Source organism: Gossypium raimondii, chromosome 11 (assembly GCF_025698545.1).
Source record: "Gossypium raimondii isolate GPD5lz chromosome 11, ASM2569854v1, whole genome shotgun sequence".
NCBI classification, from domain to species: Eukaryota; Viridiplantae; Streptophyta; class Magnoliopsida; order Malvales; family Malvaceae; genus Gossypium; species Gossypium raimondii.
In genome coordinates, this window is record NC_068575.1 from 20,292,480 (window position 1) to 20,316,097 (window position 23,618).

The 23,618-nt window shown below is 37.7% G+C and overlaps 1 non-coding gene across 1 annotated transcript; it reads left to right on the forward strand.

The window, feature by feature from the left end:
- Window positions 1-14,738: 14,738 nt before the first annotated feature.
- On the forward strand, window positions 14,739-14,844 carry LOC128035048 (small nucleolar RNA R71). The gene has a single exon (XR_008191452.1). It is a non-coding gene; the product is annotated as a small nucleolar RNA R71 (small nucleolar RNA).
- The last annotated feature ends 8,774 nt before the right edge of the window (window positions 14,845-23,618 follow it).

Consider the following 23,618-nt stretch of genomic DNA (forward strand, 5'->3'; position numbering starts at 1 on the left):
ATACACTTGAGACAGCTGCTTTCACTCTAAATCGTGTTCCATCTAAATCGGTTCAAAAGGCGCCATATGAGATGTGGACTGGGAAACGTCCCAGTATGTCTTTTATGAAAATTTGGGGTTGCAAAAATTATGTTAAACGTAAGACGTCTACTAAGCTTGAACCCAAATCTGAAAAGTGTGTTTTTGTGGGGTATTCGAAAGAAACCAAAGGATATTATTTTTTTAATCCCACTGAGAACAAAACACTTGTTGCTTGGACTGGTGTCTTCCTAGAGAGAGAATTTGTTTCTAGAAAAGGAAGTGGGAAAAATATTGAACTTGAAGAAATTCGAGAATCACAAAATACCACTGAACCAGAGATAGAACAATAGCAAATTCCACAAGAAGTTAAGGAATTAGTAACCGCTGTAGAAACACAACCACCGCGTAGATCTTTAAGAGAACGCCAAACACCTGAGAGATATGGATTTCTCATTACAACGCATGGTGATGTTCTTCTTATAGATCAAGATGAGCCTAGGTCTTATCAAGAAGCGGTGACGAGCCCAGACTCTAAGAAATGGCTTGAGGCATGAGATCTGAGATGGATTCCATGTATGAAAACCAAGTATGGACTTTGGTTGACCACTCGAAGGGGTTAAACCCATAGGGTGCAAGTGGGATTTCAAAAGGAAAACCGACATGGATGGTAATGTACAAACATACAAGGGGCAATTAGTCGCTAAAGGTTTTCGTCAAATTTATGGTGTTGACTATGATGAAACCTTTTCTCCTGTAGCTATGTTTAAATCCATCAGGATCTTGCTCGCTATAGTTGCATTTCATGACTATGAAATCTGGCAGATGGACGTCAAAACAACTTTCCTTAACGAGAACCTTGAAGAGGATGTGTACATGACACAACCTGAAGGTTTTGTCAATCCAAAGGATGCTAGAAAGGTATGTAAGCTACAAAGATCCATTTATGGATTAAAGCAAGCTTCTCGAAGTTGGAATCTTCGTTTTAACGATGCAATCAAAGAGTGTGGTTTTATCAAAAATAAAGATGAGCCATGTGTTTACAAGAAAGTTAGTGGGAGCACTATAACATTCTTGGTACTGTATGTGGATGGCATACTTATCATAAGAAATGACATACCTACCTTGCAGTCTATTAAGACTTGGTTAGGAAGTTGTTTTTCTATGAAGGACTTGGGCAATGCCACTTACATCTTAGGAGTGAAGATCTATAGAAATAGATCAAGACGACTACTAGGTCTAAGTTAAAGTACATACATAGATAAAGTACTGAAAAGGTTCAGTATGGAAGAATCTAAGAGAGGATTCCTACCTATGAGACATGATATTTCACTCTCGAAGGAAATGTGTCCTTCAACTCCACAAGAGAGAGAACGCATGAGTGAAATTTCATATGCTTTTGCTATTGGATCTATCATGTATGCCATGTTATGTACCCGTCCAGATGTCTCATATGCCTTAAGTATGACGAGCAAGTACCAAGTAGATCCCGGTGAAGGTCACTGGACCACAGTCAAGAGTATCCTTAAGTACTTAAGAAGAACTAAAGATACGTTCCTAATATATGGAGGTAAGGAAGAGTTAAGTGTAAAAGGTTACACTGATGCCAGCTTCCAAACTGACAAGGGCGATTCTCGATCACAATCAGGTTTTGTGTTTTGCATTAATGGTGGTGCTGTGAGCTGGAAGAGTTCAAAGAAAAGTATAGTAGCCGATTCTACAACAGAGGCTGAGTATATTGCAGATAGTGAGGTAGCAAAGAAAGCGATTTGGATCAAAAAGTTCATTACTGAGCTAGGAGTTGTACCTAGCATATCAGATGCTATAGAACTTCGGTGTGATAACAATGTAGCCATTGCACAAGCTAAAGAACCTAGATCTCACCAGGGATCCAAACATATACTTAGGATCTACCATCTTATTAGAGAGATTATCTATCGAGGGGATGTAGAGATATGCAGAGTACCTACAGATGATAACATCACTGATTCCCTGACCAAGCCTCTGAAATAGTAGAAGCATGATCGTCACACTAAGTTGCTTGGATTAGATATATAAGTGATTGGTCTTAGCGCTAGTGGGAGATTGTTAGAGTATGCCCAAAGATCAATCATAAGATGGTTGTAATAACATACTTGATTTATCATGTTTATTAATATAAGGCGTTACCATTATTATTTCAGTTTCTTTTCTATGTGCATAAATAACCTGTTTTATAGTAATGTCCTAAGAATAATATGATTATTCTTAAAGGTCCTTAGTCAAGTATTATTGTTGGCTAGGACAACAATAATACATTAAGACTAACATGTAGTTGATTGATGATAAAGAGTTTTCATTGATATGGAATGTCAAGATCGATGCATGAATATGTGTGTTAGAGAAAAACATATTGGATTGACCCATTATGAGTATGTTTCTTGGATTATTATGTAATTGTCACAACATTACTCATAGTGATTAATATGTATATGATTCTCAAACTTGATATCATCATAATCCCAACATCGTGAGTTGTGTATTTTGATACAGTCAAATGTACACCGTAACTGGTTGTTCTATAAAGGCTGATGTTGGATATACCACATCTGTATAGAGGGATATGGTTGATCGATATAGGATAAGTCTCTCCTAAATAATGGGGGTAATAACTTAGGCTACTTGATTGAGTGAGACCAGAAATGCATGGCCATGCTCAAGTAAGCTGATATGAGATGTCATACTTATTTGTATATCATAGTCTACTTAAGATATCAAGGAACATGGAATGGACTATGCAAGTGTGACTATTCCATGACTTGTGTCCAATCCAGAGATAAAGGACTTAAGGATTATGGCATGAAAGGTTAATCATAAAAGGTTATGTCGAATCATGATTTCTTGTGACTTAGGTAGCAATGATGCATTGCTAGGTGCCACTCATTGTTTGTAACATTGGAATCGTTCTAGTATTACTGCTAACGTTACAAGAACCTACAGGGTCACACCCTATAGTTGAAATGAACGGAATAAAACATGGTATTGTGTTTGGTTATCGCTTGAATTAAATTAATTGGGTAATCAAATATCGAACACATTATATGTACAAGGTTGTTGTACGCATAATGAACATGAATTTGGTTAGTAAATAAATTCAAATAAATATATAGTTTACCGAAATCATTATTATAATTAATGTAATTATAATTTTCGGTTTAAAAAAATGTTGATATATTTATTTAATTTTAAGAAACCCTAAAAAGGGATATAAAGTCCCGTTTTTCTTTGCTTGGTGGGTCTAGCAGCCGTCAAAGCAAAATCTTCTCAAAAACAGTTTTTGGGATTCTTTCCGTTTATTGTCAACAGGGTGGATTACGCAGAGGCCAGAGTCACGATAGATTGCGGCTAGATTCGATAGCAGATCAGATTACTCGTTGTCGAGGTATCGTTGTCTACTCAGAATCACGATTTGGTAATTTTGAAAACCTTTTTCACCCCGATTCATTCCTCACACATGGATCCATGGTTAGGATCGCCGGATGTTTTATTTTTCCGCTGTGCCGTAGGGGTGTCGACGTTTCAACACTACTTACCTAAACCGAACAAGAAGCAATGATTTTACAGATGCAATGATGGGAATTCAATAGATGAAAAGAAAATTTTGAGAGAAAACAAAAAAAAGTGGAGAAGGAAAAATGGGAACGTCAAAATTAGAGGGAAAACTCGCCAGAGAGAGAAAAAAATAAAATAAGATAATAATAAAAAATATCTCAAGTCCCCCCATTATCCCACTAACTAACTGACCCACAACTCACAACTTGATTCTCATCCAACAACTTCAGAGTTTTGGTTCCACCGAACCTCTATCACACAACCGAAGCAAAAATTATCACCCACACTCACAAAGGGATTCAAAATCAAGACCTTTACACACTAACTCCTTGCCACTCGAACCAGAAGGCTCATTCTGATATGAGTTTACAACCAATATTACAAAAGCCTACCTAGCAGGGTTAAGGTTAGGATAAAAAATAACAGAATTGCCAAAAGTGGTACTTGAACCCAAGACCTCAAACACACACCAAGAACACTTAACCACTGAAGCAGATACACATTTATGCCAAATTTTATAAAAGCAATCTTAAATTATTCAGGGCGTTACAACTTTACCCCCTAAAAGAAATTTCAACCTCAAAATTTACCTAATCCGAACAGATGAGGATACTGTTGATGCATCGAGTCCTCAGGTTCCCATGTGGCTTCCTCAGTGTTATGATTCTGCCATTGAACCTTCACCAATGGTATGGACTTCCTCCTCAGAACCTTAATATCTCGATTCAAAATCTAAACTGACTCCTCATCAAATGTTAAGTCCGGTGTAGCCTTGATCTCTCCAACAAAGACAACGTGAGATGGATCAGACCGATATCGCCTCAACATCGAGACGTGAAACACATCATGGATATGATCCAACTATGGAGGTAACTCTAACTTATAAGCGATCGATCCCACACGTTTCAGGATCCGATATAGCCCAATAAACCTAGGGCTCAACTTGCCCTTACGAATGAACCACATAACCATTTTCCATGGAGATACCTTAAGGAATACGAAGTCACCCACAGAGTACTTGATTTCCCTCCTTTTCAGATCCGTATAAGACTTCTGTCTATCAGAAGCTGCCTTCAGACTATCCCAAATAAGTTTAACCTTATTTTCAATCTCGAAAACCAACTTACGACCCAAAACCCGTCGCTCACCCAACTCAGTCCAACATAATAGAGTACGACACTTACGACCATACAGAGCCTCGTAAGGTGCCATCTAGATGCTACACTGGAAACTATTGTTATTGGCGAACTCAGCTCACAGCAAAAAATCCTCCCAACTACCTCAAAAATCAATCATACAGCTCCGAAGCATATCTTCCAATATTTGAATCACCCTTTCAGATTGACCATCGGTCTGAGGATGAAAAGCAATACTAAAGTCTAATCTCAAACCCAGAGCTTCATGCAGTTTCTTCGAGAACCAAGAAGTGAATCGAGGATCCCTATCAGAGATTATCCAAACTGGTACCCCATGCAATCTTACAATCTTAGAGATTTAGAGCAGCGCTAACTTTTACAGAGAATTGTCTGTCCAAACCGAAATAAAATGGGCGGACTTGGTCAATCGATCCATAATGACCCACACAAAATCCTTCCTAGTGGGTGTTAAAGGCAACCCACTAACGAAGTCTATCGTCACAAGTTCCCATTTCCATAAGGGAATCTTAACGGGTTGGAGCAAACCTGAAGGCAATTGGTGCTCAAACTTAACTTGCTAGCATGTTAGGCAACAAGAAACAAAATCTGTTACCTTTCATTTCAAACCCCACCACCAGTACAATTCACGGAGATCTCGATACATTTTATTACCACTGGGATATATAGCATAAAGGCTACAATGTGCTTCCTTCAAAATTGATTGTCTCAGATCGAAATCATTCGGTACACAAACCCATCCTCGAAAACATAAAACTCTATCCTTATTAAGTCCAAAGTCAGATGTGCTGCCACTCTCAACCTGACGAAACCGCAAACCCAGAGACTTATCCCCTAACTGCTCTTCTCGAATCTGCCCAATCCAAGATAGCTTAGCTTGCAACTCGGCTAACAAACTTCCATCATCAAACAAAATAAGACGAGCAAACAACACTCTCAAATCAGTTATCGCTTTACGATTGAGAGTATCGGCCACTATATTGGCCTTACCAGGATGATACTCTATTGTATAGTCATAATCTTTGAGCAGCTCAATCTATCGACGCTGCCTAAGATTCAACTTCTTTTGAGTAAGGAGGTACTTGAGGCTCTTGTGATCGGTGTAGATGATACACCTCTCACTATATAGATAGCACCTCCAGATCTTTAACGCAAACACCACAGCGGCTAACTAGAGATCATGGGCCGGATAATTTCCCTCATGTGACATAAGCTGTCGGGGCGCATAAGCCACAACTTACCATCTTTCATCAGTACACACCCTAAACTGACATGAGACGCATCACTACACACCACAAACTCCTTACTAGATTCAGGCTGTATCAGAACAGGAGCCTGAGTTAGAACAGACTTGAGCTTCTCAAAGCTCAATTATTACGCATCAATCCAGACGAAGGGAACATTCTTGCGTAAAAGCTTAGTTAGAGGAGCCACAATCAGTGAGAACCCCTCAACAAACCTCCGATAATAACCTGCAAAACCTAGAAAACTGCAAATATCAGAACTGTTCTTAGGTTGTTTCTAATCAAGCACAACCTCAATCTTTTTAGGATAAACTCGAATCCCCTCAGCAGAAACCATGTGCCCTAGAAATGTTACCTTTCGCAACCAGAACTAAAATTTGTTCAACTTAGCATAAAGTTGTTTCTCTCGTAGTATCTGAAGCACTACTCTCAGATGCTCATCCCCAGTCTTAGAATACTCCAGAATATTGTCGATGAAGGCTAAGACAAACTGATCTAGATAGGCTGTAAAACTCGATTCATCAGATCCATGAATGCAGCCGGAGCATTCGTCAAACCAAATGGCATAACTAGGAACTCGCAGTGCCCATAACGAGTCCTAAATGCATCTTATGAATATCAGCTTCCTTAAACCTATGCTGATGATGCCCAGAATAGAGATCTATTTTTGGAAATACCGCAGCCCCATAAAACTGATCAAATAAGTCGTCGATCCTCGAAATTGGGTACTTATTCTTCATAGTCAACTTATTCTATTGTCGATAATTAATACACATCCTTATGGTACCATCCTTATTCTTTACAAACAGAACCAGTGTCCCCCACGGAGACACACTGGGACAGATGAAACCACGATCCAGAAACTCTTGAAGTTGAAACTTAAACTCTGTAAGCTCTTTCGGTGCCATACTGCATGGAGAAATAAACACTGGAGCTATACATGGTAGAAGCTCAATGTTGAACTCAACTTCCCGACTCAAAGGTAAACCCAGTAACTCCTCGTGAAAAACATCTAAAAATTCCCTCACTGTTCTGATATCCCTGATAGAAGAATCTCTAGAATCTGAAACACTGACATAGGCCAAATACACCTAACACCCTTTCCGAACTAATTTCTCAGCCATAAGAGCGGAGATCACATTAGACAGGTAATCTCGATGCTCGTCGATCACAACTATTACATTATCATCCTCAGTCCTCAGAATGAACCTCTTAGTTGCTCAGTCCAAACTGACTTGGTGCTCTACTAAACAGTCCATGCCTAGAATTAAGTCAAACTCCCCGAACGGTAGCTCCATCAGATTTTCCAGAATCACATCCCCTTGTACCTCTAATGGAACATTCCTATATAGTCTACTAACCCAAAATGATTACCTCAAGGAACTCAGTGCAGTAATTTTACCAGAAGTACACTCAACAGAAATCCCAAGTTTTCGAAAACTGTACTAGCTACATAGGACTGTGTAGAACCTATGTCTATCAAAGCAATACATGGGGCACAAAAAATAAAGAACATACCCATGATCACATCAAGGGTGTCTCTATCCTTGTGGCGTCAAGCAGCATAAACCAACGCAGGCTACCTCGCATTAGTTTGATTAGCACCTATGCTCGATGCTCTCTGTCCTCGGGCCATACTATTACTACAACTAGTTGGTCCACGGCCTCTAGGTGGCTATTGTACTACGTTCTGAGGCTGAACAAAACCCGGTCTCATAGCCTGCATCTGATCAGCACGATGCGGACACTCTCAAATCTAATGCTCTAATAACCCACATCGGAGACAAGCCCCTAATCTCCTCCAACACTCGCCTAGATGGTGCCTACCACAATCACTGCATGGCTAAACAATAGTAGGAGCAACTGGAACTCCCACTCTAGAAGGCCCATCAGGTCTGGCCCGTTTCTTAGGCAGTCTTAAAGTAGTCCCAGTTCAGATGATCTGGTTGAGTACCCTCCTCAACCGATAACCACCACTGGTAAGCTTCGTCACGAAGCAAAGAAACTGCACCCTTCAGTTTCTGCTCAAGAGTGCAGTCAATGTCATTCATTATCCTCTCAGTGCCTCCAACCAATACTCGGCCACAGTAGGGGCAACTCCAATGACGCCCCTAAACAGCTCAACTCCATTGGACCGGAGTTTTTCAGTTATCGACCCACAGCCCTCAGATTCAGAATGGGGTCCAACGACCCTCTCTAACACTCTCAACATGGCTTGGGACAGTGCGTCGCCCGTAGCCGGTCGACTTTGAGACCCAATCTCAACAGAAGATCTAGCCTGAGTCACACTCATGCCTAGATTTGGCATACTGCCCAGAGACGAAGACTCAGCTCGAGCCCCCTACGGCGCTCGTTGTGCCCACGCAAACATCGACCACGTGTTCCTCGTGTGCTCATCGTAAGTTGAATTTTATCTACATTTTAAAATTTAATGCATCAGTTTCAGTGTTTATTAACAGATGTTTTATGCCTCAGTTATCAGAAGTTCAAAAGTATTTCAGAGGTTTTAGGCTCTAACTAACTCAATACAGTTTCAAAAAGTTCTAAATACAGAGTTTTATAAGTTTAGAAATACTTATAGGATCGACGCTAGAGACTCGGTGTACTACATACTTGCTTAAAAATACTCAAATTATTTAAAAACTAGTCCTTTTTCAAAACACAATTTTAGAACCCAAAATTCATAGTCGAGTTTTATAACCTGGCTCTGATACCACTAAATATAACACCCCAAACTCGGCCTAAACGTTATGGCCGAATTAGAGAGTGTTACGAAGAAGGGTTTTAAAAACACCTCTTTTTGGTTAAAATAAATCGCGTTATTTGACACCAAACAGTGTCTTTATGTTTTGTAGAAACTTGTCTTTATAATCTAAATAAAAATGGTTATACATTATCTTTTAAAGTATTTGATAAATTTGCAGCGAAAATATGAAAAATCATTTTTGTTTCAAAAACCATTCGCTCATGTTTTCAACCATTTTTTCGCCTAAAATTGCAATTTGTTAATCATCATAATTATAAAAAAACTTAAACGCATCCAAACTAAAACCAACATTCTAGAGAATCGTAAAAAATACAAACTCTCAAATAAATCCAAAATTTAAAATACAAAAACTAATGGTAACGGGGAAATAGTTTCCCAACGAGTGGTCACTGCTGAGCCTTCGTCGCACCAACTCACCTATGACTAAGGGTTTCCTGTAGAGATCAAAAAAATAGATGTGAGTTTTCATAAACGCAGTGTGTAACCCAACAAAGATAGTCATGGAACACTCACAGAATCTCGTATGCAGACAGAAATAAAATTAGACCTAAGTCCTTAACAGATACACATATCAGAATCAGATGTATAGAACAAATATACAGAATCCTACCCCCATCCTCTACACACCATCTCCGACCATCCCATCACATCATCTGGGGTTAAAAACACCTACCCATCCTTACACACCATATAGTGTCGATGCGACACATAACAGAATAATATGCAGTCAAGCTGTCAGATAATAGGCGAAAGGTCACCGTACAAATCACTTCCTCCACATATGCAAATCCAACCCAAACACAGATACAAAATACAGAATTAACAGAATTATCATAATTAATATGCTTGTATACAAATAACATATATACTCAAATAGAACAGTCAAACATATATATTAGTTTCCTACTCATATCACACTATCAGAACATCAGATAACATGAATTAGGGTTTGGTTAGCCCTTGCCGACCTTACGTTAAGCCCACAGTCGATCGGAACGACCCGTGCGACCTTAGGGAAAATTTTAAAAATTTTGGCCCACATGCCTGTATGGGCCCACATACCCAATATGCCCTAATCGGTGTGGCCCACACAGCCACACTCACACCATCACACAATCGTGTCATGCGTACGACCACATCTTTGTAGTCACACGACCATTTCTCGCACACGGCCAGCCACACGGCCTGTCACACGCCCATGTGGCGTCGACAGACCCAGTTTTCGGCTTTCATTGAACCTCGTTTTCTTGCATTAGGAGTATACACCTGGTACGGTCTTGATGCTACTGCAATTCCGAGCCTACTAGAACCTAAAGAAAATATTCCAATAACCTATTAGCAACTAATTTATGATTTCATTAACATAAAAATCGAGTAGCACAACCAAACTTACCACCAACGAAAGTAGCTATAGACACGGTTTAAGCTGTTGAAGTAAAATTCACTATCTCACAACTTGATTCTCATCCAACAGCTTTAGAGTTTTGGTTCCACTGAACCTCTATCACACAACCGAAGCAAAAATTATCACCCACGCTCACAAAGGGATTCAAACACAATACCTCCAACACACTAACTCCTTACCACTCAAACCCGAAGGCTCATTCTAATATGAGTTTACAACCAATATTACAAAAGCCTACCTAGCAGGGATAAGGTTAGGATAAAAAATAACATAATTTCCAAAAGTGGGACTTGAACCCAAGACCTCACACACACACCCATAACACTTCGCCACTGAAGCAAATACATATTTACACTAAATTTCACAAAAGCAGACTTAAATTATTCAAGGCTTTACATTAACTCCATACCTGTTCAAAGCATTAGCAACAATTTGTAGTCAAAGTGTGAACCTTTGTAACTAATCAGAGCACGAGAGGTACCAAACCTGGTAAAAATATTCTTATGTAGAAATTTCAATACTGATTTGACATCATTCTTTGGTAGAGCAACAGCCTCAACCCACTTGGAGACATAATCAACAACTACAAGTATGTATACATTGCCCCAAGAAGGTGAAAATGGACCTATAAAATCAATTCCCCATGCGTCAAATAGTTCCATTTTAAAAGTAGTTTGCAAGGGCATTTCATACCTCATCGATAGATTTCCAGTTCTTTGACAGCGATTGCAAGCTTGACAAAATTCATGAGCATCGTTAAACATGTTTGACCAATAAAAACCATATTAGAAAAAATTTACAGTAGTTCTCATGCCCCCAAAATATCCTCCATATGGTGTTGAATGACAATGATATAAAATAATTTGAACTCGGTATCTGGAATACACCTCCGAATTATCTGGTCTGCATAATGTTTGAATAAAAACGACTCATCCCAATAATATTGCTTGGCATCATGGATAAATTTCCTTTGTCTTTGATTGGTGAGCTCAGGTAGCAGCAATCCACTAACCAAAAGATTTACGATATTGACATACCATGGTAATGTCATGGCAACTAACAGTTGCTCATCTGGGAAATCATCCTAAATGCGCTAAATATTACCGTCTTAATTTCTTGATTCAATTTGAGACAACTGCTCAGCCACTTGATTTTCTACGCCTTCCTATCTCTAATTTCTAGATCAAATTCCTGTAGTAGTAGTATCCATCGAATTAATCTAGGCGTGGCGTCTTTCCCGATCACCAAGTACTTAATATCAGAGTGATTCGTATAAACCATAACTTTGGTGCCCACTAAATAAGCTCTGAATTTGTCAAAGGCAAATACCATAGCTAACAGCCCATTCTCAATGGTGGTATAATTTAGCTGTGAATCTATCAACGTACGACTTGCATAGTAGATAACATGAAATACCTTGTCCTTTCTTCACCCAAGCACTACCCCTAAGGCAAAATACTAGCATCACACATTAGTTCAAAAGGTAAAGTCCAATCTAGTGCTATGACTATTGGTACTGTGACTAGTCGCTTTTTCAATTCCTCAAATGCTTGTAAGCACGACTCATCAAAATTGAAAGATCTGTTATGTTCTAATAATGTACAAAAAGGTTTGGATATTTTTAAAATAACTTTGATAAATTGTGCTAGAATCCTGAATGGCCAAGAAAACTGTGAATACCTTTAACTATGGAGGGTGGCGGCAATTTCTCAATAACTTCAATTTTTTCTGTCGACGACAATCCCTTGCTGTAAAATTTTATATCCCAGAACAATGCCTTCACTACCATGAAGTGGCAGTTCTGCCAATTGAGAACAAGGTTGGTTTCTTCACACCGACAAAGAACTAACTCCAGTTTTTTTAAATAGTCTTCAAAAGCTTCTAAAAAATTTCACATCGCCAAACACCATGAAGTCATCCATAAAAACTTCTAAAAATTTCTCCACCATGTCCAAAAATATTGTCATCATGCAACACTAAAATGTTGCAAGGGCATTGCTTAATCCAAAAAGCGTTTGTCGAAGCGCAACAGTTCCATAAGGACATGTGAATGTGGTCTTCTTTTAATTAGTTGGAGCTATGGCAATCTAGTTGTACCCCGAATAACCATCTAAAAAATAATAGAAGGCTTTCCCTGCTAACCTATCTAACATTTGGTCGATAAATGGTAGAGGAAAATGGTCCTTCCTTGTTGCTTTGTTGAATTTTTGATAGCCCATACAAACCCTCCATCCCGTGATAGTGCTAGTAGGAATAAGTTCATTGTTATCATTGCTTACCACGGTGACACGCTTTTTTTTGTACACATTGAACAGGGCTCACCCAAGAACTATCAGAGATTGGGTATATAATTCCAGGATCCAGCCATTTCATAATCTCTTTTTTACAACTTCCCTCATAATGGGATTCAAACTTCTCTACTGCTCGATAGATTTGCCATGGCAATCCTCCAATAATATCTTGTACATGAAGATTGCTGGATTGATCCCTTTGATATCCGTAATCGTCCACCCCAATGCCTTCTTAAATTTCTTTAAAACTTTCAAAAATTGAGCCTATTAATCTAATGTCAATGCCACAGAGATAACAATTCGCAATGTGTTGTTATCTCCCAAGTAAGCAGACTTCAGATGTACTGGCAAAGGCTTCAATACCAACATAGGAGATCTTCTATAGATGGTCGAGGAGCTTTTAAAGAATGGTCCAATAAATTTAATGATTTGAAACTTCTCCTTGATCCATTCTCAATTTACTTAGCTTCCATCAGTTTACCAAGCTCTTCAATAATTTCTACTTTAATTAACTTAAATGATTTTGCATCACCATTAGAATTATTGTGATAAAATTCTAAAAATTCTTTCTAAACTATTGTGTCAACAATATCAACAGCGTGACATTATTCATATGTATTTGCACACTTCATAGCATCGAAAACATTAAAAGTTATCTGCTAATCATTTACTCTCATTGTTAATTCAGCCTTTTGTACATCAATTAATGTTCTACCAGTTGCTAGAAAAGGTCTCCCAAGTATGATTGGTACCTTTTTATCAGCCTCACATTCCAGAATAATAATATCTACTGGAAAAATAAAATCTTCAACTCTTACAAACACATATTCGATTTTACCTTATAGATGTGCATATGAATGATCAACTAATTGCAATGTGACAGTTGTAGGTCTCCCCTTGCATATTCCCAGCTTCCTATAGATTTATACTTGCACCTAAGTCACATAATCCTTTCCCTATATAATGATTTCCAATAAAGTAAGGTATACTAAAACTCCATAGATCCTTCAGTTTTAGTGGTAATTTGTTTCTCAGCATTGCTATACACCTTTCGGTGAGAGCGAAAGTTTTGTACTCCCCTAACCTTGTCTTTTTTTATAAGATATCTTTCATGAATTTCACATAGTTGGGCATTTGTTCCAATGCTTCCACCAATAGTATATTGATATGTAATTGCTTCAGGACATCCAAGAATTTCTTGAATTGAAAATTTTGCTTAGATTTTTTGAAACATTGAGGAAAATGTGGCAGTGGCCTTCCTTCCATTTGTTGAGGTTGTTTTGCTGTGGCATTTTTATTGGAAATCCAAGATGAATTCTTCTTATTTGTGAAATTCAAACTACCTTCTTCAGTACACTTTTCTGGTTTCTCTTTTCTTTTGTAGCCTACTCCACTACTGGTTCTAAATTCTTCTTATTTGTGAAATTCAAACTACCTTCTTCAATAGTGGTATCATTAATAACTCTTAGTAGCTGCGTACCACTTCTGAGTGTAATGGCTTTGTACTGTTCCTTCCTTTAATATTTTGAATTTTTGATATCACTCAGTAGTGCTCCTTGCGGTCTTAAGCTTAATGCTTTGGCAAATTACCCCACTTGATTTTATAAAGTTCTTAAAGATGCAACTTGACTTTGAATGATAGAATCGTTCTTGGCCATGTATTCCTTCCATAGAGCTTCCATAGATGAAGAACTCGAAGTTGAATTTTATTGAGCATTTTGCAGTGGCATGGTCTAATTGTATCTAGGTGGTGCACTCACAACATTCTACCGAATAGCATTTCTAGAATTTCCCATCTATTGATTACTCCAACTGAAATTGGGATGTTGCTTCCACCCGAGATTATATGTGTTGGAATATGGATTGTTGTTGTTGTGATTAAAATTTTCCATATAATAAACTGAAGCTGGGCTCGATGGGCATTTATCAAAAACATGATATTCTCCGAAATTAACACTTGCTAACTCAGCTCATTTCATTTCATGCATTGTAGCTAGTCTTTTCAGTGTTTTAATTATATTAGTTAAAGATGATACCTGAGTTTTTAAGGAAGTAATCGCATCAAGTTCCATTGCTCCAAACATTCTTCTGCCAGCCCTTACTCTTGTAGTGGGGTATTGATAATCGTTATTTGCTATCCTCTCCAGAATTTTATCTGCCCCATTATATGATTTATTGAGCAAATTCCCATTGGTAGATACATCAACCACCATCCTTGTATGCATATTCAATCCATTGTTAAACATTTCCATTTGCGTCTAATGTTGAAAACCTTGCATTGGGCATTTTCTAATTAACTCATTGAATCACTCCCATGCTTCATATATGTTTCATCCTCAGATTGCCGAAAAGACGTAATATCATTCCTCAATTTGGCATTCATGTTTGGAAGATTATATCTTAGCAGAAACCTTTGACAAAGTCCATTCCAAGATGCCACCGTACGTGACGGTAATGTATTTAACCATGCTCTGGTACGATCTCACAATGAATAAGGGAATAACTTCAGTCTCAGAGCATCTTCAAGTACACCCTGCTGCCTGAATAAATCACAGACTTCCAAAAAGAGTCTTAAGTGGAACCGTAGATCTTCAGTAGCAAATCCACTAAACTGCCCTACAGTTTGTAACATTTGAAACATCACCGACTGAAACTCAAAATGTTGAGCTTGAATATGCGGCCTGACAATTCCTGGATTCAGATCATCCACGATCGGGATTACATGTTCTATGATCAGTCTGTCTCTATCATCTATTATTCGAGGAATATCAACATCCCTTCCATTCTGATGTAATGGCTTTTCTCTAACCTGATCATTTCTAATTCTTTCCATTTCTCCCAATTCTTTTCTCCTTCTTCTTAAGGTTCTCTCAATTGCTGGATCAAAATAATACTCTTCGAGTGTAGAAAAATCTCTACTCTTGCACCAAAAAAAATCCTGAAAAACAAAAACAAAAACATCTAATTAAGTTAAACTAACAAAATTAAAGAGGTAATAACACACCAAATTTTCACCAATATTGTTGATCCCTGGCAACGATGCCAAAAAATTGTCACGTGTGAATGTGTAATGCAATTGTGCAAGTATACACGTCGAATCAAGTATAAATTGATGAGTGAGTATCGTCTCCACAGGGATCAAAATTGAAAAACAAATTGGTTATGCTATTACTCTGAATTTGATTAATTAAACTGTGCAAAAGAAACATATGACAAATTGATGAAGAGAATTAATGGATAGATTAATAAAATCAATTATGAATGAAAAAAATACTAGGGAAATTGAAATATTGTGGCAATTCTCAAAGAATAAGTGGGGAGGATTTGTACTGTTGAATGATAAAGGTTGGAATTACTCAGGTTTTATTTTTATATCATAATAATGCCATGGTAAAAACTTGACCATTCTACTGCTCAGGGATTCACTACTACAGCCTGTTTCTCTCAAGAGCCAGACTTTAAGCTATCATTCTGAGTTTTTGTATGTCTACAGAACTCAAGAATGATATCTAGATTGTTCTTCCTTTCCCTATACAGATAGCAACTTCTACGTCTAAAGTGTTGTGAATATTCTTTCGAATACTTGTTTGTATCAACCAATAATAATGAAATTTATTTAATCTTTTCAAAATTAAATCAGATCTAACAACATACCATACAATCATCTATGTCTAGAGCTTGCATGCATGCATTTAAAATAATCACAAATCAAATGAAATAGTAATCTACTCAAAATCAGACCATGGGCATTAAAGATAGTACAAATTCACCCAAAAATTCCAACTTTATGAGATTTAGCTCATGGATTGGAAATTCAAATCCAAAATAAAACCATTCAACATCATCATTCAATATTATAAATCACAAAGTTCAAATCAGAAATTAAATGCAGAACTGTAAGAAGCTCTTACTACTCCAGCTTTCACTTTAATATTTAAATTTGATGCAAAACCCAGTGAAGATTTCTCTTCCCCTTCCTTTCGTCTATCTTTTTTTCTTTGTAAGCTGCTACCCTCTCTTATCTTTTTCTAAAATTTTCCACGAGAATTTGATGCAGAGAAAAACTACTCTTCAATTCCTCTCTCCTTAAAATCTTCGTCCATTTGCGTCTTTTCTCTTTCCTCCTTTATAGGGTATGTCCCTCCCTCTCAGCACACACCTTTTCCTTCCTCTTTTTTAGGGTGGTTTATCTGGTACATGTACAGCTGGCTAAGAGTGACGTGGACTAAGTGTTGCGTCATCTTCCTAGAATTGCCATGGCATTCTTGTTGGCAATCTAACCAACATTTCGCCATGGAAATATTTCACTTCATTCATTTTCTTTCTCCTATCTCTCTTCTCTTCTTTATCCTACACCTGCTGCCATCAATAACCAACACCTTTTGTTCCCTAATAACAAATAATGACATTTATAGCGCCATCCAACCTTTGTTATGCTATCTTCAAGATTTACTTACAAACATACTTACTTAATTACTAACAATTAATTCAATCTAGAGGCCTGAAATATAACTATTTTCAAGCGTTGTCAGTCATCTTTAGCTATGTTCGATAATTCAATTATAAAACAGTATCAGTTCACACTCAAATCACATGAAAATACAATAGCAACATATTTTGCATTTTATTCATTTTAGTCTCTATATCTGTAATACTCATATTTTTCAATATCTAACATCGATCAAAATTGGATTTCATATTCTTTCATTAGGGACCTTATACTTTCTATCTATAGCATGATTTCAACATATTTTCCAATTTGTTGAATTTAGTCCTAATGTCACAAAATTCTTTAAAAAAGCTTAACTTAATTTCTAACTTAGTCTCTATCATAATCCAAGCTTACTATCAAGAAATCTCTTCAAACTCAAGCTTAGTATCATCAATTTCACTCTAATGGAAACTTGTTAAATATCTAAAAGTTGAAGAAAATGATACATGGGTTAGTTTAATCAAGTTCATGTTGGAAAATATCCGATTCGAAAACAGTTTTGTTGAACAGTGGAAATTAAAAAGTTTGAAAACCAAGCTAGTTTGTGATATTTATAGCAATAAACCCTTTACTAAAATCGCACTTTTGTTTCTGGCTAGATGGATCCTTGTCATTCCTAGCTTTCAACCGAACGACCTTCTCCGCTATTCTCGTGCCACGGACTACTTCAAGTGTGGGCTCAAACAGTTCGAATCAAACACAAACCATAAATAGTTTTCTTTAATTTCAGTGTGAAAGCAAAATCCCCTCTCAATTGAATTTGATAAAATAGTTTTTTTGGAAAATAGAATTTACAGTTAAAGAAAAAAACTCACTATTTTTGGGAAGAATAATAATATCTCAAAAGTTTGTTTTTAGTCCTATCGATGCCATTTATTTATAGGGATAAGAAGTGAAATCCTTGTCGAATTGTAGAAGTCTATTTCAAAAAGAAAAGCGAATTCCTAATCTAACTAGAAGCATACGGAGCGACAACCCTAGTTAATTATACTAGGGTTTGTTGCCCCTCTCATTAAACATGAGGGTTTTTTGGGCCTCTCCCATATCAAGTTCAATTACAAGTACTCCCTGGACTTTTAACCTAGTACTTTATAATTCTATCCAACCTAATATTTGTTTTTCTATTTCCCAAAATAAAAATCTTTAAATTAATTTAAATTAATTAATTTCCCAATTAAATAATGATGTGATTTCTAGAACCTGAATAGAACCTCGATAATTGCTAACGAGATTTGTACTCGAAGTTAGAAGTCATGTTTGTGCCAGCCCGCCTTGAACAGGAACAAAGGATAAAAATACCTTGACCCGAAGTGATTGAGAAGTTTGAATAACCAAATTTATAAATGAACTTGACCCGATTAAACTTAAAACAAATACCCGATCCTTGGTGTAAGAAAGTTGGTGTCACCACACTCTGGAAAAGGATAAGAAGGGGGTGATAAGACAATTGAACGCCACAAAACCGAAGTTTTGATAAGTTTGAAAAGTTCAATGAAGAACTAAGAGAGAAACCCTCAAATAAGTTTTATAAAATTGTCAATTAGTCTTCACAAAATGGCATGTCTAAACTATATATAGGACCTAGGCATACAAATGGACAAAATTTGACACTAAATAAATACATGTATGAGTGTCATACATTAAATAGTGAAGTAGATGAATCTTTTAGGTGCAATACATGACCGAAAGGTCACATTCATCTTCTTTATCCGTTCATGAACCATGGAATGCATGAAGAGTCAATTCGTCCCCCTTGGATGTGCATGTATGCGTGAGGTCATTTGCCTTGTGTAGGTGTATGTATTCCCTAGTAAATGAATGAATTGAAGGACACTTTAAGCTCCCCTTATTGTCCATGAATATGCATCTTAGCCTTCCTTGTATTTAAAGGTTCAATGGATGCAATGGATACTCATTTACACCTCTCTTGGCCAATGTGTGAACCTAGCCGAACAGTCACTTTCTCCCTAAGTCATTGAATTATCCTTAAATCTTCCCAAAGCATGCACCTTTATTTACTATGTAACACCCCAAACCCAGCCTAGACGATATAGCCGAATTTGGGAGTGTTACGAAGAAGGGTTTTGAAATCAATCTTATTATTATTTTCGTTAAGGAAAACATTGTAAATTTACTCTTTCAAAAACTTATTTTTCAGCGGAAGTTTGATATTATTAAAATTGAAAACTGAGTTTATGTTTTCAGAATAACATTTGCTTGCATAAAACCATGGTTTTGTCAAACCCCGTTGTACAAAAGTCAAAACAACATCCAAAAAAAAAATTAAAACAAAAAGTCCAAAGAGTCCCAAAATTACAAAACTCTAAAAAATAATCCAAATTTTAAATAAAAACCATTAATCAAAACAGTTCGTGAACTAGTGGTCACTGCTGAGACTCTGTCGCACCGACCCGCTTATGTCTGAGGATTACCTGAGCAGAACAGACAGCAGATGTGATTTTTCATAAACTCAATGTGTAACTCAACAGAAACATACATACATCAAATTCAGAATTCCAGTATATCAGAACAGAAGCAGACATAAGTTCTTATCAGAATCAGATTATCAGATACATACAGATATGCAAAATCCTCTACACACCATCTCTGACAATTCCAACACACCACGTGGGCCACATAGTGTTTGTACAACACTTATCAGAATAATTTGCAGTTGTTCTGTCAGAATAAAAGCGAATTATCGCCTCACTGAACACTTCTTCCAACAAACAAAACCTACCCTATATTTAGATACAGAATACAGATATACAAAATTAACAGATTTAACATGACCCACATGCTCATATACAGATAGCATACATGCTTATACAACACAATCAGACATACATATCAGTTTTCCTAAACTCACAATCATGCATTAAGGTTTGTTTTACCCTTACTGACCCTACGGAAGGCCCATAGCCAATCAGAATGAAACGTGTGACCCTAGGGAAAATTTTAGAATATTGGGCCCACATGCCCGCGTGGGCCCACATGCCCAAATTGACCTTGCCCGTGTGGCCCATACACCCAAATCGACTAAGCCAGTGTGACTCACAAGACCACACACACAATCGGGCACACGCCCATGTGGCATTGACAGGCCACTTTTTCGGCTTTTTTGAACTTCGATTTTTCGTATTTTTGTTACACACCTGGTTCGTTTTTGATGCAATTGCAATTCCGAGACCACCAAAACCTATAATCAACATTCCAATGCCCAACTTCAGTAAGCATTGACGAAACTCAAACACCAATTATCCAAAACAAAACCTCACGACAACGTTCAACACATTTGTCCACTTATCGATAATGAACCGAAAGCACCCCGCACTCAATTCGCTGGAGAATCATCGTTGCACCTTGACTATCCCCTAGATAAGAACTGGCAGGAATTAACGAGAATCCCCATTAACAACAACTAAAAGAAACTGTAAAACCATACTTTCCCAAACTTAACGAACCGTACGGAAAACCGAAAATTCGAAACACTGCAATTGAAAAGGAAAAATTATGACAGAACTTTAGAGGAGTAGAAAAAGAGATTTTTGACAAAGAGGAAACAAAGAAATCACCGGGAAGCGGAGAAAAAAAACAAACGTCAGGAAGAGTTTTGGGAAGAGAGAAAAAATAAAAAATTAAAAATTAAATAATCAAAATTGATTCATATCCTAACTCCCCACTAACAAACACATCCCCACTAACCCACACCTTGATCCTTATTTAACAACCTCAGAGTTTAACTTCCACTGAACCTCTACCACACAACCGAAGAAAAAATTAATATCCACGCTTACATAGAGATACGAACACGAGACCTCAGGGCAAGCTAACACTTTGCCACTTGAACTAGCAAGCTCATTCTAATATGAGTTCACAGAAAGTATAACATAAGCCCACCCAAATGGAATAAGGCTAGGATAAAAAATAGCTTATTTTCCCAAGAGTGAAACTTGAAGCCAAACCTCAAATACACACCCAAAACACTTAGCCACTAAAATAGATACATATTTATGACAAAATTCACAAATAAAATTAAATTAGCCGGGGCGTTACAACTCTACCCCCTTAAAAGAAATTTTGACCTCGAAATTTACCTGATTCGGACAGATAAGGATACTATTGACGCATTAAGTCTTCAGGTTCCCACGTGGCTTCCTCAATGCTATGATTCTGCCACAGAACCTTAACTAACAGAATAGACTATCTCATCAGAATCTTTACATCTCGATCCAAAATTTGAACCAACTCCTCCTCAAATGTCAAATCTGATTTAATCTCGATCTCCTCAACAGAAACAACGTGAGATGGGTCAGACCCATATCGTTTCATGGAGACGAGAAATACATCATGGGTACAGTCTAACTTCGAAGGTAGCTCTAAATGATAAGCGACCGGTCCCATACGCCTCAAAATCTGATACGACTCAATGAACCTAGGGCTCAACTTGCCCTTATGTCCGAACCTCAGAAATTTCTTCCATGGAGATACCTTAAGGAACACGTAATCCCTCACAAAGTACTCTATATCCCTCTTTTTCAGATCTGCATAGGACTTTTGCCTATCAGAAGTTGCCTTAAGACGATCCTAAATTAATCTGACTTTATCTTCAGTCTTGGAAACTAGATCAGGACCCAAAACCCATTTGGGTGCTAGACTGAAAGCTGTTATTGTATGTGAACTCAGCTAAAGGCAAAAAATCCTCCCAGCTCCCTCGGAAATCAATCACAAAACTCCGAAGCATATTCTCTAGTATCTGAATCACCCTCTCAGATTGACCATCGGTCTGAGGATGGAACGCAGTACTGAAGTCTAATCTCAAATCCAAATTTTTATGAAGTTTCTTTCAGAACCGAGAAGTAAAGCGAGGATCCCTATAAAAAATTATCGAAATCTAATCCTCGTGAAGTTTTATAATCTCAGAAATGTAGAGCTTCACCAACTTTTGCAGTGAATAATCTGTTCGAATTGGAATGAAATAGGCAGACTTGGTCAACCGATCCACGATGAGCCAGACAGAGTCCTTCATAGGTGTTAAAGACAACCCACTAACGAAGTCCATAATCATACGTTCTTATTTCCATAAAGGAATCTTAACGGGTTGGAGCAAACCCGAAGGCAGCTGGTGCTCAGCCTTAACTTGCTGGCACGTCAGACAACGGGAAACAAAATCTATTACCTCTCATTTCAAACCTGACCACTAGTATAGTTCATGGAGGTCTCGATACATCTTATTTCCACCGGAATGTATAACATAAGGGCTACGATGCGCTTCCCTCATAATCAACTGTCTCGTTCAGTACATAAACCCGTCCTCGAAAACACAGAACCCCATCATTATTCAGCCCAAAATTAGACATACTACCACTCTCAACCTGACAGAAACACAGAACCAGAGAATCATCCCCTAACTATTTAAACCGAATCTGATCAATCCACATCAGCTTTACTTGCAACTCAGCCAACAGACTCCCATCCTCAAACAAACTTAGGCGTGCAAACATCGCCCTCAAATCAAATACTGCTCTACAACTAAGAGCATTGGCCACTACATTGGCCTTACCGGGATGATACTCTATCGTGTAGTCATAATCCTTGAGCAGCTCAATCCATCTACGTTGCCTAAGATTCAACTCCTTTTGAGTAAAGAGGTACTTGAGGCTCTTGTGATCAGTGTAGATGATACACCTCTCACCATACAGATAGTGCCCCCAGATCTTTAAAGCAAACACCACAGTAGCTAACTTAAGATCATGCATCGGATAATTTCCCTCGTGTGACTTAAGCTATCGGGACGCATAAGCCACAACCTTACCATCTTGCATCAATACACATACCAAACCGACGTGCGACGCATCACTGTAAACCACAAACTCTTTACCAGATTCAGGCTATATAAGAATACGAGCCTTAGTCAGAACAGACTTGAGCTTCTCAAAGCTCGATTGTTGCACATCAATCCAGAAAAAAAGAACATTCTTACGCAAAAGCTTAGTCAGAGGAACTGGAATCAACAAGAACCCCTCAACAAACCGTCGATAATAACCCACAAGACCCAGAAAACTGCAGATCTCAAAAATGTTCTTAGGTTGTTTCCAATCAAGTACAAACTCAATCTTTCGAGAATCAACTCGAATCTCCTCAACAGAAACCAGTGCCCCAGAAAAGTTACTTTTTGTAACTAGAATTCACACTTGCTCAACTTAGCATAGAGTTGTTTCTCTCGAAGCATCTGAAACACTACTCTAAGATGCTCATCATGCTCATCCTCGGTCTTAGAGTACACCATAATATCATTGATAAAGACTATGATGAACTGATCCAAATTTGGCTGGAAAACCCAGTTCATCAGATCTATGAATACAACCGGAGCATTCGTCAAACAAAAGAGCATGATCAGGAACTCGTAGTACCCATAATGAGTCCTAAAAGTCGTCTTAAAGATATTAGCTTCCTTAACCCTAAGCTGATGATACCTTAAAGATATTAGCTTTCTTAACCCTAAGCTGATGATACCTGGAACGAAGATCTATCTTAGAGAATATTGAAGCCTTACGAAACTGATCAAACAAATCGTCGATCCTTAAAAGTGGGTACTTATTCTTCATAGTAAGCTTATTCAACTACCGGTAATCGATACAGATCATCATGGTACT